Raw genomic sequence first — 16,758 nt, forward strand, 5'->3', positions numbered from 1 at the left:
TTTTATCCATATGTTACGCAAGTTTCATCGGAGTTCCTCGTCCGTGTAAAATCTGCAAATGTAGCACAGCATAGAGGTTAAATGAAAAGAACCGAAAATTTTTTAGCGTTTAGTGTTTCTGAAGTGTTTGCAGTAAGAGCTGATAGCGGAAAATGAAAGTATGACGTTGTTACGTAGGATTACATTGCTTTATTGTTAAAAACCATTTCATTGCTTGTAGTTTAGATAGTGAATTTGTGTTCACATTGCCATCGAGGGCTTAGGTGTAGGCTAATTGCTCTCGTGCCGTCGAAATCAAACGAGACGCCTTTACAATATTAAAGGCTCAATAACTCGCGTTGAATATTTGTAGAGTTCAACTCATACTTAGTTGACACATATATCGTTCGGAGCTAGGTGGCCTCTCTTTACAGGTTGAAAGAATTCTCTTGCTTAACGTAAATTTCATTCCCGGAATATTTCCGAAATCCTCATTTTCAGGATGTTACCTTTAAACTTCCGTGCAAGCGCGCAGCCAGTGGTATCGGGTTTTCTGTATGAATCGTTGACTTCACTGCTGCGTATTCCTTTGCTATTGTAATTTTGCAGAAGAAATTTTGTAACGCAGATGAAGTGACGTCTTTGATTTCACATTACGTGTATTAACGAAGCGCAAGTCAACAGTGTGGAAACATTTAGACGTAGAAATGTAATCGTAATTTGATGATAAATTAACCATTTTAGTCTGTTGTACTAAACTGATAATGAATTAGTGTTTTTCAAAGTAGAGAACAGCCAGAAAATATTATGTATGTTACAGAAGTTATTCCGAAGTACCGGTCGGTGCGCATTATTCTGCCGTTTTGGGAAAGGTGAAGTGTGCGCGGTGACAGTTGCTCGCCTGTGACATCCGCCTCTCGTGCTAAGACACGTTTCCTTGGGTGCAGAAACGTGTTGCAGCGTGCTGCGGAATACGGTTGCGTCATTCTGTGTGATGCTGGCTGCGTGGTCCTGCGTGAAACGTCTACCAAGGTGCGGGGAAAAAAAAAGAAAAAAAGTGGCGGCGCGTGTTGCTCTCACTGTCCTTTGGAGAACGTCCACCTACCTCTATAGTCTTCAGGTTTTCTGCACACTCACTGTGTGTTGGTAGATACTGGATTAGCCAACAGAAATAGCGTTGGCGAAAATTCGGCTAAGTGCCCACCACGAAAAAGCCACAACTCCAGTCCATGGGCAGAAACCGAAAGTTAAACTACCGAGCGTTCGGGTTTCTTGCATGTCTCGTTCGGGAGAGTCTAAAATTTCTTTCTAGTTGTTTTGTCTCCATAACACTGAAAATATCGGGTCGGAATAAATATCTTGGGCTGCTTTCAGGTGTGAACTTTTAACGGAAAATCAGCGATATGGCGTAAATAAAGTCCGGATATTAAATACGGGCTTGATGGCAGTTTTCTGAGTCCGAAAAAGTCGCTGACCCACGACTACTTGAGTCAATACATTGTGTTCAGTAGGCGTCTTATAGAGAAGTGGTCAACATAATGTGTAGCAATCTGCAAGAAACATGCCAAGCGGAATTCATGTTGAAAGGTTCGCACACGAATATCTCCTACATCAAGCCACTCACAAAACTCCAACTTCCACAAAATACTCAGCACTGCAGTCGCTTTTCGTCAGCAATGAGAGAACCGATCAACTGCGCGAATTTAATAATTTTCAACTACAAATTTGATTCTTGAGATTTAACAAACGTTAACCGGAATACGGCTCCAAGGCGACTATATCGTCTCCTAGATCTAAGGCGCAAAGCCTAATCAAAGGCGCGGCGAATACTGAATTCCTATTGGCGACGCAATCATTACAAGATGACAACTAGTAATAATTTGCTACGTTATAGTGGTATTTATAATTAGACGACTGTGCATGATAGCGATACGACAACTACTCTCTAACACCTTTTCTTAATTCATTTAAAATATGGTATGGAAATGCAGAAGCATTTAAGCTTTTAGGAGGAGTTGGTTTTTCTCGATACTCGCCGTTTACCACGTCTCGTCTCCTAACCTGTGTCGTACGACATACTTGTATACTCAGCTTCAGTGGTACACGTCGATAACGTGAGGAAACATTTTGGCTAATAGCCAGTAACACTGAAGTACAAATTAATATAACATGACGAGGAATTTTAGGAAGCCAACATTCGAGATGTAGAGGTGGTGAAACTTTTACCTTTATACTTTTTGTGAGGGGGAGGTGCGGCGGTGAAGGGAGTAACAGTTTCGGAAAAGAATTAATTTATTTTTGCAATCCGTTGGAGGTCGGTGGGTGCCACAGTTTACCCTTTACTGGCGCGACGCGAGTTTCAGTGGGCTGTGATCAACAGTTTGCTTCTACACGCACGACAGCAGTAGCGGAAGCAGCTAAAGCAAAACATGCAGCTCTGTGATCGAGTGGAAAACCTGTTCGTTTTGGCAGTCAGAAAGTACATCGAAATTATGGAAGAGGAATACTGAATATTACCGGAAAGGGTATTCACAAGTGTTATGCAGCCAATGTTCATAAAACGCGAAGGACGGGGCATAACATTTCAGTAACAAAATTGCTCGACGATGCGGAGAGACAAAAGGTCCCACAACTTCACAACACAGACTTAGGTCGCTTTGAGTCGGTATCTACGGCAACAACGGTGTAAGACAGTGACAAATTCGAAAGATAAGGAAACCAGTTTAGAGAGCAAGAACAGCGTATCATCGGTCTCTGGGAATCGAACGAAATGAAATTCACTTACGTAGAGAACAGAAGGCGGAATGCTGATATTAGAAGGCAACAGCGGAAAAATACTGAAATTCGGACATCGTTCTAACACTATTCGTTGTAACAAGGAACATGAACTTCCATCCTCCCTGTTAACAATTCTGGAACAAATGGAGAATCTGTTTTGTGTCGCAATACTTGGGTACCTTTGCTTGATAATGAACTCAGGCACTCGTGGAGAGCTGAACAAGTGCTACAAACTCTTCATAACAGTAAGTTATTTGTGGACATCGTCACCGATAAGAACAGGATGCGTTACACGACAGAGCGAACACACTTTGCCGAAGAGGTTATCAGAATAGTGTGTACAGCAGTCACGATTTGGAACAGACCGTTACAGGATCCGGGATCGATGCGGTGAAGTTTTCCAATCTTTCGTGGCCCTGCTGTGAGAAAATAGGCGCATCTCGCTCGTAGACCCACATACGAACTACCTGGATCGCCCGTTTGGTGCCCTGAAGAGTTGGTTTGCCAACTGAAACTCTAGTTCGTAAGTGAGTAAGTGGACAGATGTGAGCTCTGTTGACACTGTGCTGTTGGCTTTTGTGTCACTGGGGGTTTGAGTCACTGGGTCGACAGATTGACCATATTTCGTACTGACAGGATACCAAAATTCCCTTCTCGCGGGAGAGAGTCTGTGCAGCGATAGCAGCAACGAAGAGGAATCACGTAGACATGGCAACGAGCGCGTGGAAGTGCTAAGAGGCTAGAGGGAAGAGTGCCTTCAGTATGGAAAAAGATAATTTTACCAAATGGCAGAAAATGGGTCAGCAATATGGGAAGCTCGGTGGCCTGTATGCCAGCTAAAGACTTCGTGCAGTAAGACATTCCTGTAAGGCTGCGGTCACGTCGACGACGGTATCTGTGCATTTTACATCGACCGAAGATCTTTCCAAACCAGTAAGTCGCTACGTGCGCGGTCACAGGGTAGCCGATGTTACCGCCCGATCGTGCACATTTCGGATAATTGCTGAAATTCATATGTTTTTATTGGCATATCGGCCGACATTATACGAAGCAGACTGCAAGAAACAGATCGGTAAAAGGCGTTTGTGCCATTTTGTGAATGAAAAGTCATCGGGATATATTTTGGTATCAATAGATTGAAATCTCAGCTTTGTCGGAAACCACCCGTAGGAAAAATCATTATCGGGAATTGTATGTGTAACTTTACTTTTTAACGTCAAAGAATCTGTTAGAGAGGGATGCTGCATCTCACGGTTAGTTGCTTTAGTGGATATATCTTGGGCTGTGATAAGTGGACAAAAGTTGCATAGCTATTATTATTACTGCTACCAACTGGGGCTATGTCGGTAGTGTGATGGTTGCATGAAGGGGTTTCAGATGTGTGTGTTTCTTCATTTTTCAGTCTGTAGGTGAGCACAACATCAAATAAATTCGGCAACACATTAACTGTAATCTTGCTGTTAAAGGTTACCACGAATCATCGAGAATATATTGTACCGAAGACTCGTACGTGACTCACTTTCGGATAACGGAAGATGATTTTCAACACCAGCAGAGGTGTGATTAGGGTGTAATAAAATCCGACAATCTGAGGGTGCAGTTCTGGCTAACGTAAAACGGGAAATTACACGACTGTATTTGCCATCTGGCGTTTACATCTTTCCAATACTGAGACCTATACGACGTTCTGACAAGTTCTTGTCACGTGTTGCATGCTATTCAGGCTACAATGCCCTGAAGATTAAAAAGCTACTTATTTCACTCCTGCGACCCACATAAAGTACGACTAAGGATTGCATTTCTTCCATACCGAATTTTGGAGCTACGCTTCGTTCAACCCCAGCGGGTTTGGGGTCAGAATAGGCCCAAGGTATTCCTGCCTGTCGTAAGAGGAGACTAAAAGGAGTCCCTCCCCCTCAAGGGGGTAGTTTGCGACTGTGCCCGGAGACGAACGGTTCAACGACTTACATTTGATGTCATTTTTGTTTTTGGATTATTCTGGTATCTTCCTCCCTTTCTTTGTTTTTCTTTCATTTCTTTTTCCTTCCATTCCTTTTCATTCCTTTGTTTTCCTTCCTTTGTTTTTCCTTCCTTTGTCCTTCTCCCTCCATCACTGTATTCCTTCCTTTTTTCCTTGCATTCTCCTCCTCCTCCTCCTCCTCCTCCTCCTCCTATTTCTCGCCTTCTCCTCCTTCTCCTCCTCATCATCACCTTCTCCTCCTCCTCCTCCTCCTCCTCCTCCTCCTCCTCTTCCTCGACTTGCCCTTCCCTTCCTCGACTTCTTCTCCTCCTCCTCTTCCTCATCCTCGACTTCTCCTCCCTCCCTGCCTCCTCCTTACCTTTTTGTCCGCCCTATTGTCTCCAGCTCAGCGTTTAAAACAGTCTGTCCTTTCTCTCCCTCTCTCCCTTTTTTTCTATTCTTCTTTCCTCCCTGTGCGTGCCTGAAGGCCGACCCACGCATTCACACGCATAGCTGGTGACGGCGTAATGCGTAATTCCGTACGCCCTGGGTAGGCACGTAAGGTTCACACGTACCCCCTGGTAAAGGCCAGGCCCGGGTAGGGATGATCGCCTGAGCTGACACCTTCTGACTATGCCGATTGTTCCCTCAGTCCGTTTCTCGGGAAGTGTGACCTGAGGTGTAAACATTCACCTAAGGCAGGAGCACCCTCTGGGAGGGTCCCAACAAGGAAGGAGCACGCCATCTGAGATGGTGGCAATCATAGGGGATTCATCCGCAATGAATTCTTCTTCTTCTCCTTCTCCTCTCTCGACTTCTGCCATAAAAACGGAAACATGACCGGCCACCAGTGACAAAAGTACTGCCGCCTGCCCCAAAGTTTCTCGTAGTTTCTAGATCTGATGATGGAAAAGATTTTTCATCTGTCAACCCCTTCGTTATTCATAATTGCGTAGATGTCATAGGTGGATCTGACAAGTCTTGCACCAGGATGCGTAACTGTACCTTGTTGTTGGAAACTGAGAGCGCCTTTCAGGCACAAAAACTCCTTCGCGACACACTCCTGTACACGTTCCCTGTCCAGGTGGGGGCTCACTGCACTTTGAATTCATCTCGTGGTGTGGTATCTACTAGATCACTTGATGGATTGATTGACGAGGAGATTCAGTCTTTCCTCGCTGAGAAGAGCGTGAAAGCTGTCCATAGGGTCATGAAAAAGGTCGACTATGACCTTGTAATGACCCAGACAGTTTTCTTGCCCCCCTATGGGGTCCACAACTTTTTTGTGGATACGTGTGTGGCGAGCAAGGGGCCCTGAGCTATTGCAGCCTTCTTTTTCTCCAGGGCTGCATTTCCTTTCTTTTCCCCTCCTTTCCCCTCCTTGTTTCTTTCCCCTCGCCCTCTCCTCTCCCTCTCTTGGCGTCCTTGCTTAAGTTGGCCCCTGCTAACCTCCTGGTTCTGTTGGTTTTACAATTTGGCTTTGTTGCATAATCAGCTCCTCCTATTGGCATTCCCTGGTCCCCCTCTGGGGTTTGACCCCCATTCCTAAATTTTTGCTCCATAGTGTGAACCATTTGGGGAAGAGCACCTTACCTAGTGTCTCCTAGTACATTCCACCTTCTCTTTTACGTCGTTGTCTGATACTAGGTTGCATAGCCAGCACGGTAGCCAGCCCATGTGGTGGGGTCGCTATGTACCCTTTTGGTTGAGCCCCCTGAACACACAGGGATTACACTTCTGATACCTGAGCTGTGACCTCCTCATGAATGCCTTGGAGTGGTTGCTCGTCATGCTGGAGCATCGGAACTCCTGGCAATGTCGGCCATGCCAGATGGCCCTTGCTGTGGTTAGGTGGCACCTGTGAGAAGAGCCCCTGATCTGAGTTGGTGGTATCAGGGCGGACGCTATGCAAATGAAATGCATATGGGTCCAGAACTCTGGCTGTTCTTCTGCAGCTGTCTCTCAGCGTAGAACTGATTCTTAAAGTGCTTCTTCTCTTGCCCGCTTCGGCCTTCCCTTCCATGACTACCCCCTGGGAAGAGGGTCAGGCCCGTTGGCTACTGGCGAAGCACTTCCCCCATTATCCAGTTTGCACCAGGACTGATGGGGATACTTTCACCAATACCAACTTTATATTTTGTGTAACATATGGAAGACAATTTTGGTGAAGTGGACTCCCTGATCAAGATGAGGTCAGGTTTGTTGCTGATCAAAATTGCTTCACTTGCCCAATCTATGGCCCTTTGTGCCTGTACCCATCTTGGATCAATGTGTATTTTTCACACGGTCCTCATCCTTCAAACTGATGAACTTCGGGACAATCTCGGATGGCGGGGTGTTCAGATTGTTCGGCGTGTTCAGAAGGGTTCTAAAGACAGTCGTATTGATACTGGTGCCTTTATCTTGGACAATGAAGGGGTTACCCTGCCTGAAAAAGTTAAGATTATGTTTTATCGATGTGATGTGAAGCCGTACTTCCCACCACCTATGAGCTTGCGTTTTGGACACGTCTTCCTGCTGTTCACAGGCCCCTCTCTGTGGTGACTGTGGACGTCCACTCCATGTGTTACCCCTCCTGTGTGTGTAAATTGTCATGGTAGTCATTCTCCACGTTCACCCGATTGCCCAGTATATAAGAAGGAAAAGAAGATACAGGAGTATAAGTCCCTCGATTGATTAACCTACACAGAGGCCCGTAAGAAGTATCCAGGTCTTCAGCCTGTGTCCATGACATCTAGTTATGCTTTGGTTTCATCTTCACCCCTTCCTCACCCCCATCTCGGACCCCTCGCCTCCCCCCTCCCCTGCAGCTCCAGCACTTTCTTCTCTGGGCGGTGCTCCCCTCTCCAGCCGGAAAAGTGTCCCACTCCTTCGGCGTCTGCTGGTCAAGGCGCCTATTCAGGATGCCCCTTCCCAGCACCTTCGAGGCCAAAGGTCTGCTGCATCGTGACGACCGCGAGAGCCGCGGTCTGTCGGCCCCCAGGTTGCCCGGTCTTTCTGTTCGCGATATTGCAGCAGCTTGCTCCTTTATGCCACACGGCCCTCCTAGATGTCAAAGAGAAAAGAAGAAAGAAAAGTCCGAGACAAAGAGCCTCTGGTGTCAGCAGAGGTCCTCGTGTTGAGTTTTATTCGGGGGGTTTTTATCGTATGATTTGAGTGTTTGTCCTTTTCTTTCCTGTATTGACTTGGGCCTTTCGCCTGTGGTTTTAAACTGTGGGTTTTAATGTCATTTGGTGGTTGGCTTTTCCTTATTTTCATGGTCGGCCAACCACCTTCACACTCGGTGTGATTTTAGTTCCGTTTGTCTGGTCTTTGTCTGTCTTTCTCGTATTGTGTCGTCCCTTGTCTCAGTTGTCCGTTTTTAACGACTGACAGTTTTTATTTCGTGTGATTTTATCGTTGAACAAGGGACCGATGACCTTAGGAGTCTGGTCCCTTCAATCCCACACCCAACCAACCAATCAGCAGAGGTCCCATCCGGATTCTGTCGTTCATGGATGTCGCCCCCTCCTTGTCGGTGCCAGATGGTGACTGGGTGGTATGACTGGCTTTAGCCTGTTCAACCTCCATTGAAATCATTGTTCAGTGGTTATCCAATGGAACTGTAATGGATACTACCATCACCTTCAAGAATTGAAATCCCTTATTTCGTCTTACTGTGCAGCTTGTGTGGTTCTACAGGAATCTCATTTTACTGATGATCACTCACAGACCCTCTGTCGGTTCAGTGTTTTCTGTCGAAATCGGGTCGGACCCTCACGGGCTTCTGGTGGCGTTTGTACGTTGGTCCGTACAGACATTGCTAGCAGGTGGATTCCTCTTCAAACTATATTGGAAGCTGTTGCTGTTAGGGTACACCTAGACTCTGAGGTCACGGTTTCCAATCTTTACCTCCCTCCTGACAGGACTCTTACACCTGCTGCCTTAACTGCCCTCCTTCAGCAACATCGTCTTCCCTTCTTCCTTTTTGGGGATTTTAATGCTCATCATCCCTTGTGAGGCAGTGCCTTTCCATCTAGACGAGGTCTTCTCATAGACCAGTTTATTGCAGACCACGACTTGTGCCTTCTTGATGATGGCTCTCCTACTCATGTCAGTGCCGGTCATGATACCTTTTATGCCATTGATCTTTCTCTTTTCTTTGCACTCTCTCCTCCGTTCATTACACTGGTCGCCAAATGACGACCTTTGTGATAGTGACCATTTCCAGTTGATTATCTCTCTCCCTTCCCGCTCCCTAAATGACACGTTACCTTGTTGGTGTTTCCAACGCACCGATTGGCCTCTATAAACTAAACAGGTCTTGTTTTCTCCCTCTTTGTCGGGTTGTATTGATGACATCCTACATGACGTGTCTGACGCGATTGTTCGCGCTGCTAGCCCTGCTGTCCCGCGTTCATCTGGGCCATTAAGTCGCCGGCAAGTCCCATGGTGGAGTACAGCCATTGCCATTGCAATCCGTGATCGCTGTCGAGCTTTGCAACACCTTAAGGGGCACCCATCCGTAGCCAGACTTACTACCTTTAAACGCCTCTGCGCTAAAGCACGTTATTGAATCAAACAGAGCAAGTGGATATGTTGGGAACGATTCGTTTCTTTCCTTGGTAGTACTGTCCCTCTGTCACGAGTATGGGCTACACTTCGCTCTCTCCAAGGTTGCCATTGGCAGTCCACCCTCACAGGCCTTCACCTCCCACATGGCCTTTGTACGGACCCATTAGCTTGTGCAGACTACCTTGCGACCCATTTTGCAATGGCATCAGCATCAGCCTCCTATCCAGCTGCTTTCCTTCACCAGAAACTGGTGGCTGAAGCTTTCATCTTATGTTTTACCCCTTGTGAGTCAGAATCTTAAAACAAACCTTTTACTGAATGGGAATTTCTTTCTGTTCTATCTTCTTCTCATGATACGGCCCCTGGCCCAGATTCCATTCATAACGAACTGCTTCAACATCTCAGTGCTCCACAATGACAACATCTTCTCCAGCTGTTTAACTGTATCCGCTCCAGGGCGACTTCCCTTCTCTGTGGAGGGATAGCATCGTGGTTCCTGTCCTTAAGCCTGTTAAGAACCCCCTATTTGTAGACAGCTATTGGCCAATTAGTCTGACCAATGTTGTTTGTAAGTTACTTTAATGGATGGTAGCCCGTCGGCTCAATTCGGTCCTCCAGTCTCGAGATCTATTGTCCCCTTACCAGTGTGGCTTCCAAGAGGGACGGTCTCCAATCATCCAATCATTTACTTCACTTGGAATCTGCAGTTCGGCAGGCTTTTTCCCAGCGCCACCATTTAGTTGCAGTGTTTTTTTGACCTTCTAAAGGCCTATTACATGGCCTGGTGCCATCACATTTTGCTTACCCTTCATCAGAAGGGTCTTGGGGCCCACTACTGATTTTCATCCGCCAGTTCCTGTTCCATCGGTCATTCAGAGTTTGAGTTGGTACTGTTTTTAGTTCTCCACGGACCCAGGAGACAGGTATCCCACAGGGTTCTGTCTTGAGTGTCCTTCTTTTCCTCATTGCTATCGATGGACGTGTGGCCTCAGTCAGTCCTTTGGTTGCCCCTGCCCTGTATATGGATGGTTTCTGCATTTGGGTTAGTTCCTCCTCGATGGCATCTGCAGAACGGCAGCTCCAGGGAGCTACATGTAGTGCCTCTGCATGGACCCTCTCCCACGGGTTTCAATTTACTCCTCTACAATCGCAGGTGGTCCACTTCTGCCGCCGTACTATGATCCACCCCGATCCAGAGCCCTATCTTTATGCACAACGATTGCCAATGGTCCCACAGTTTCGTTTCCTTGGTTATCTTTTCCACAAAAAGCTCATTTGGCTGCCCCATATCAGACATCTGAGGGTAGGATGTTTCTGTAAACTCAATGTCCTTCACTTCCTTACCCACTCCTCTTCGGGTGCAGACCGTTCCCCCATCCTCCATTTTTATCATGCTCTAGTTCTGTCTCGCTTGGACTATTGCTGTCAAGTTTATGGTTCAGTTGCTCCTTCCACACTGCACGTGCTGGATCCAGTCCACTATTGTGGTATCCATTTGGCCACCGGTGCCTTCCCTACTACCTCTGTTGATAGTCTCCTGGTTGAATCTGGGATTCCCCTCCCCCCTTTTCTGTTCGGCGGTCCCAGCTTCTGGTGTCTTAAGCACTCGCTGTCCCTCCCTCTCATCCTTCCTATTCTGTCCTGTTACGAGACCATGGACGTCGCCCACCCCATTCCATCCCTCGGGCGGGTTTACCGGATGGGCTCTGCCTTGCGTCTCTTTGCTGTGATTTTCAGCTTTCTTCTTTGTCCTGTCTTCCTCGCTCTCTCCCCTCCACCCCCCCCCCCTTGGCTAGTTCCTCAGCCTCTAATTTGGATTGATCTCCTCCAACGTCCAAAAGATTGCATCCCCCCAATGGTGATCCATTCCTTTTTCCGCCTAACTTAATGGGAGTTTCGGGATGCTGTCGTTTTTACACTGATGACTCAAAATCTGCTGATCATGTGGGGTATGCTTTCACGTCCCCTGTTGGAACGAAAAATCACCTGCTGCCACCTACATGTGGGGTTTTTACTGCGTAATTGATGGCAATTTCCCAGGCCCTTTACTTTTATTAAACAGTCCCAACACAACTGTGTTTTGTTCATGTAACGACTCAATGAGTGGCCTTCTTGCTATTGACTGATGTTTTTTGCGTCGTCCCTTGGTCTCTGTCATCCATGACCATCTCGTTGATATTCACTGTGCTGCTTGTTCCATTGACTTCCTTTATGTCCCTGGCCATGTGGGTATCCTGAGTAATGAGCTCGCTTATCATTTGGCTGGAGAAGCAGTCACTTACCCCCCCGTTTTCTTTAACCCCTCCTGCAGCGGATTTACGGCTTCACATCAAATCCCGCTTCACACAGGCATGGGCCAACTTTTGGGACGCTTCTCCCCTGTCTAATAAACCTCGTGCGATCAAGGTGATACAAGGATCATGGTGTTCTTCCTTCCACCTCTCGCGAAAGACTCGACCACACTGTGTCGTCTCCGCATTGGCCATACCAGGCTTTTGCGGGATGGGTCACCCCCACTTTGTGGTTGTGGAGCCTTCCAGTCAGTAGCCCACATTTTTCTTGAATGCCCCCTTCTTTTGGCTCTGCGTGCTAAGTACAGACTCACCCACACTTTACCTCTGATGTTGGCTGACGATTCCCACATGGTCTCTCTGGTTCTGTTTCCTCCGGGAAAGTGGTTTTTATTCTCAGTTTTAAGGTGTTGGGGCAGGGCGGTGAGTGCTTGGGTGTCTCCCACTGTAAGCCATGTTTGGAGATTCCAGACTCACCGCCCTGACAGAGATAATATTTTCTTCCCCTCTTACTCTGTTTTACCTTTTTTTAAAGGATTGGTTAGTCTCCTATTCTCATAGGTACTTCTACATTCTAGCAGTTGCACGTCTTAAGTCATAGGTGGTATTGCGTATGCTGCTTCATCATAGTGTTGGGTTCGTTGTCTTGCTGACTTCCCTCATATTGTTTTTTACCATTTACAACATGACTGCCCTTTTACGTTTTCACCTTCTTCCCTTTTATTGTTCTGACTTTCCTGAGATGTCAAACAAGTGGAATGGACCACATTTGCAACAAGGGGCTGATGACCTTGCTGTTTGGTCCTATAAACCCCACACAACCAATCAACTAACCAAGCTTTCTTGCCTTTGACAGTGTTCAGCTGCCGTCGCGCATCAAAGTGGGCTATGAAGTTATTTCTGTTCGCCCTTACGTCCCGACACCTACTCGCTGCTACCAGTGTCATCGTTTTAATCACACCCGCCAGTCTAGTTCTAATGCCGATAAATGCGTCACTTGTGGCAGGGACGCCCATGGGGGTGACTGTCTGTCTGTCACCTTGTTGTGTTAACTGTCAGGGTGACCATGCAGCATCCTCCCGCGAGTGTCCCATCTACAAGGATTAATGCTGTTTACAGGAAATTCGGGTCAAAGAGAAAGTGTCCACCTCGGCTGCTCGCAAGCTATTTGTTAGTAGGAAGCCCACGCTGCTCCCAACAAGGAAATACAGTACTGTCCCCTCCCCTCCTTCGCCTACTAGGTAGGTGTCGACACAGACATGCTATCTGACCTTTAGCATTACGGTCGTCCTTTCGGCCAGTGCTAAGATCGCCCGGTCAACGTCTCCTCTTCCTCCCGTCACCCCTAAGACACAAGAACCTTCATCAGCTTCTGCCTAGTCGAAGACCCAGAAGTCAGCTGCACGGGCCTTCAAGAAGGAACCGTCCCGTGAAGACTTCCTATGTACCTCGAACTCCCAGCCATCGACCAGTACTTCGACTAAACAACCTTCCAAGAAGGCTCATAGGAAGCACAGTTCTCCTTCTCGGCCACGGCGCGTTTCTTCTCCTGCGCCACCCAGCAGTTGCCCCCCCCAGGCCGTCATCCGTTTCGCCTGGCCGCACCGCTGGTAGCCGAACATCTGGCCGTTCACCGCCGGAGGAAGCTCCCCCTCCCGGCCGTCTTAACAAGATGGCTGACGAACCTATTGAACAAATGGACAAGAACTCTCCGCCTATTGATAGCGACCATCTCGCTTACCATCTATGTCTGTAAGGTGATGGAACGAATGGTTAACTGTAGGCGTCGAGATTCGAGCAGCCAAACCAAACTACTTACCGATGTACAATGTGGATTTCGTAGGTGCCTCTCTGCTGACGACCATTTGGTTACCTTGTCGACCTTCATTATGAATAACTTCTTGCGGAAGTGCCAGACAGTAGCTGTGTTCATTGATTTGGAGAAGTCTTAAGACACCTTTTGGAGGGCGGGCGTTACTCACACCATGCTTACATGGGGATTTCACGGTCGCCTCCCTCTTTTTTTTTTCGTGAATTTTTAATCGATCGACACATAAGGGTACATGTGGGTTCTATGCTGTCCGACGCCTTTCGCTAGGAGAATAGGGTGCCACATTGCTCATTTCTGAGCGTCACTCTCTTCGCCATAGCGATCAATCCAATAATGGATTGCCTCCCAGCTGATGTATTAGTCTCCCTTTTCTTGGACGATTTTACCATCTACTGCAGCGCACAGCGTACATCATTCCTGGAGCGCTGTCTTCAGCGTTGTTTTGACCAGCTTTACTCCTGGAGTGTCGCCAATGGCTTCCGTTTTTCTGCCGAGAAGACGGTCTGTATTATCTTCTGGCGCTACAAAGAGTTTCTCCCACCGTCCTTAAATCTGGGCTCCGTTGCTCTCCCATTCGTGGAGACAGGATAATTTTTAGGTCTTACATTTGACAGGAAACTTATCTCCACATGTCTTATTTGGCTGCCAGTTGTACCCGTTCTCTAAATGCCCTCCATATTCTCAGCGGTACGTTGTGGGGAGCGGATCGAACCGTCCTACTTCGCTTATATCGGTCGATCGTCCGCTCTAAGCTGGATTGTGGGAGCTTTGTACACTCCTCTTTACGGCCGTCCATCTTACGCCGTCTCAACTCCATACAACATCGGGGTTTACGTCTTGCGATCGGAGCGTTTTATACTAGTCCCTTCGAGAGTCTTCATGCTGAAGCCGGTGAATTGCCACTAACCTCCCAGCGCGATGAACTGCTATGTTGGTATGCCTGTCGGCTATTATCAGTGGCCAACTAACCGTCTTATAGTTCCTTTATTGATAACTCTCTCGACTGTCAATACGGGTTCTATGTATCTGCCCTGCTACACCCTGGAGTTCGCTTTCGTTGCCTCCTTCAGCAACTTAATTATTCACTCCCTGCAACCTTTAGAGTGGGCGAGAGCCAAACGCCACCTTGACCCTACGCTCAGGTTCGCGTTCACCTTGACCTCAGCTCGTTCCCGAAGGAGGTAACCTCAGCTTCAGTATATCTCTCGCGGTTTGTCGAACTTCGTTCGAAGTTCATTAATACGAACTTCATTTATACAGATGGCTCTAAGACCAATGACAGTGTCAGGTGTACTTTTATTGTCGGGGCACACAGTTTCAAATACCGGCGCCATGGCCATTGTTCGGTTTCACAACTGAGCTCTTTGCCCTCTACCAGGCTGTTCTATACATCCGCCGCCACCGACATTCTGCTTATGTCATCTGCTCTGATTCCCTGAGCGCCATCCAGAGCCTCAGTGATCCGTATCCGGTTGACCCTTTCTTTCGCCGGATCCAACGCTCTCTTCAGCAGCTGGCTGACGATGGTTCTCCGGTTACCTTTATGTGGGTTCCTGGCCATGTCGGTATCCCTGGGAGTGAAGTTGCAGATGCCGCCGCCAAGGCTGCGGTCCTCCAGCCTCGGACAGGTTCTTGTTGTGTGCCTTCATCTGATTTCAGCAGGGTCATTTGTCAGCGCATTTTATCGCTGTGACATGCCAATTGGTCTACACTTACTGAAAACAAGCTTCGGACCTTGAAACCTCTCCCCACGGCTTGGACAACCTCTTCACGCCCTTCTCGGTAGGAGGAGGTCTTTTTGTCCCGGTTACGTATTGGACACTGCCGGTTCAGCCGCCGCCGTCTGCTGACGGCTGCGTCGGCGCCGTCCTGCCAATGTAGGCAATCGCTAACTGTACGCCACATTTTAATGTCCTGTCCAAATTTTAGTGCACTGCGCTTTGATCATAGCCCTCCATGTACTCTGGAAGAAATTTTAGCGGATGACCCAAAAGCAGCTGCTCGCGTTCATCGTTTATCCACTCGACAAACCTGTCTGACATTTGATTATGCTGTTTTTTATTATTCCTTGCCTGTTAATGTGCCTTTTATTAGTGTTGTCCTTTTTAGTTGCTGCTTTAACATTGTGCCTCACAGTGCATTCATAATTTAGTCTGGGCGCTAATGACCACTGTAGTTTGCGCCCGAAAACTACAAAAAAACCACACATTGACAGAAAACCACAATTTCAAGGTGCACGCCGACAATTTCTTTATGAGTGACACTCTTTAGTACTCTCTTGAGTATTAGGAGTAAATATGCTGAAAGATTGACCTCCCCAACGAAAAGACATGAAGGCTGGAGAACGAGGAGCAATAGCACGTCCAATAGAAGATACAGGAGATCCATTGTAGTAATACGTACGATAACAAACGTCTTACTCTGCAATCATCTTTCGTTGGTATTGAGACTCAGGGTGAGAAACAGGTGGAACATTCCACAAAGACAATACGTGCAAGTCCCAAGATGGGTCATTGCACCTTACAACACCTGTATTGGTGGTATTTGATTGACAAATTATCATAACTATAGAAATACTACATAGCATCGATGATTTAGTATTTATACAGCTTCCAGGACGCAATTAAAATTGCGGTGATCACCAGGTGACTCGAATGGACTGCTGGTTACTTCAAGAACAACACATTCCACTGCGCAAATTAAAAGCGGAAATTGCGGGTGGACTATTAGCCGTTAAGAGAAATCAAAGCGAGGACGCCCAAGTAAAGAGAACTTGTCAAAAAAGAATAGTGCTACGAAAACAGTTCCGCCAGTTTTTGACTGCCAAAAGAAAAAGTAAGATGATTGGCTTGTAAGGGAGGAAACAAGAGGACGATGCAGATGAGTTTCAAGGTGGTAGCGTCTAAGTCTGCATCTGCATCTATACTCCGCAATCCATCATGAGGTCCATGGCAGAAGTTACGTCCCATTGTACCAGTTACTAGAGCTTCTTCCTCTTGTATTCACGTATACAGCACGGAAAGAACGATCATTCGTATGCCTCTGTGCGTGCAGTACTTACTCTAATCATATACTCACGATCCCAATGTGAGCAATTGGGATGGTAGTATATCCTAGAGTAATCATTTAAAGCCGGTTCTTAAAACTTTAACACTTTCTCGGGATAGCTTCTGTATTCGAGAATTAGTTCTTTCATTCTCTCTCCCACGAATTAACCCTGTGACCATTCGTGCTGCCCATCTCTATATACGTTAAATGTCCTCATCGAAACGTCGCGGGTTTTCGACGCAGATACCCGGATGGAAGCCCGAGAAGATTTCATCAGCAGTACACGCCGGGAAAGCCTACATTCACATATTTGGCTA

Source organism: Schistocerca gregaria, chromosome 3, assembly GCF_023897955.1.
Source record: "Schistocerca gregaria isolate iqSchGreg1 chromosome 3, iqSchGreg1.2, whole genome shotgun sequence".
NCBI classification, from domain to species: domain Eukaryota; kingdom Metazoa; phylum Arthropoda; class Insecta; order Orthoptera; family Acrididae; genus Schistocerca; species Schistocerca gregaria.